A 2,128-nucleotide genomic window follows, 5' to 3' on the forward strand; every position below is an offset into this window, starting at 1 on the left:
CTTTTTTGAATTAGTTTATTTTATATGTATAGGTCTTTTGCCAGATGGATATCCATGTATCACATGCATTTATGGTGCCCACAGAGGCCAGAAGAGACTTCTGGAGACCCTGGGAGTAGAGTTAAAGATAGTTGTGAGTCAGCTACCATGTTGGTACTGGGAATTGAACCCTGGTCCTCTGCAAAAGAAGCCAGTGCTCTTAACCACTGAGCCATTTCCCCAGCCCTCTCTTTTTTATTTAAGCATTTTTTTTTAATTTGCTGCTTCATGATTGGTTGCTTGATGATTTCTGAGGCCAGATTCTCATGTGGCCTGGGCTGACCGATGTGGCTGAAGAGAACCTTATTCTCCTGTTGCTTCTCCTCTCACCTCCTGGGCCCTGGGATCAGAGGCATGCACTACCACACCCAGCTCTATTACCTCTTTCGAAAAGCACATAGCTCTCTTAGGTACTTATTTTTACTTTGCTAAAGATAAGAGTCCAAAAAAAAAAAAAAACATTTCTTTATCATTTGAGGAAAATGTTCAGGAGTTTTGGGGATCCCAGTGAGTAGTGGAGACTAGAGTGTGCCCAGGAAAGAGCAAGCCTCATGTTAAAAGAAAAAGAGAGGGGCTTGAGAGATGGCTCAGTGGGTAAGAGCACTGACTGTTCTTCCAGAGGTCCTGAGTTCAAATTCTAGCAACCACATGGTGGCTCACAACCATCTGTAATATATGCTCACAGCAACAGTGTACTCACGTAGAATAAATAAATCTAAAAAAACAAACAAACAACAACAGCAAAAGGAAACAGATGTCGTGGGATCACATGGAGGATTCCAAATGGTGAACCTTTTATGACTAGATAACCTGATCCCCAGCCCCAGGAGATACCAGAAAATACAAGCTTTTGAAGTACAGGGAATCAAAGGCAGAGCCTTGCTTATCCCAGGCAAGCCCTCTCCCACTGAGCTACAGCCCTAACCCTTGAGTTATTATAAAGAAAAACAAATATTTATTTATAAAAGTTGAAGCCAAATTTTAGAACTGTTATGTACAAAGTAGTCCATTGTAAGGGCCTGTAGACGGGCTAGACCCCATAAGCGGTGACCTTGATACCTCTCTGTCCCTGCTCTCCTCTCTTGATACCAGCTGTCTGGAATGCTACACGTTATACACCTATAGAGATTGCTCAGAGCAATAAGAGTCAAGTCAGGGTGAGTCGCTGGCTGATGCCTTCTTAGGGTCCTTGGCACTGATGATGCCAGCCAGTTAACAGGGTGTCACAAGCTGAACTATCTTTATTACTGCCCCAAGTCCATATTCGTTAAATCATTCTATATGATGATTATATTATAGAGACACAGGACAATCTGGATAATTCATGATTTCTTTGGGGAGCAAGTATAACCCTGCCAAGTGAAGGACACTAGTGTCTCAGATCCATGGGAATGGCAAGCCCTCCCCCCAACCCCCCACACACACCCGTTCTGAGGATGTTAACTGTATACAAGAGTATCAACCACAGATTTCTCCTCCAACATGACTGCAGCCTGAGGCCACTTCCCTACCAAGATTAGCTAACCCACCTACTCTTTCAGCTGTGAATTTTAAAAAGCACTGAGTTTCCAGGCTGCTGGGGCATCCCCATCGGAGTGTCCAGGACCCACCTGATCCCAGTCCTCTGTGTGTGCATCTGTCTGTCTGTCTGTCTGTCTGTCTGTCTGTCTGTGGTTTCTTCCGCTCCTATCACTCCAGTGATATCGATCCCTAGACCACATTCTGTGTCTTACCTTCCTAACTAAAATTTTCAGAGTGAGGATCACATCCTATGCCTTTTAAAACTAGTTATTTTTCCATCACCCTGACAAAATACTTGGCAAAAACAACTTAAGGAAGGAGGCTCTTATTTTACTTCATGGTTTGGGGGTACGGTATCTCACGGAGGGGAAGGTCACAAGAGTTTTGTAACTGTGGAGCAGGAGTGTGAGACAGCTGGTCATATTACATCTTTGGCCAGGGAGCAGAGAGGGATAGGTCTGGGTGCTCAGCCCGGTTTCTCCTTTTCACTCAGTCCAGAACCTCAGCCACAGGAATGGCGTCCCCACGTTCAGGATGGGTTTCCTCCTTGCTTAAAAGCCTTTCTGGA

The sequence above is a fragment of the Mastomys coucha genome, unplaced genomic scaffold, assembly GCF_008632895.1.
Source record: "Mastomys coucha isolate ucsf_1 unplaced genomic scaffold, UCSF_Mcou_1 pScaffold6, whole genome shotgun sequence".
Lineage (NCBI taxonomy): Eukaryota > Metazoa > Chordata > Mammalia > Rodentia > Muridae > Mastomys > Mastomys coucha.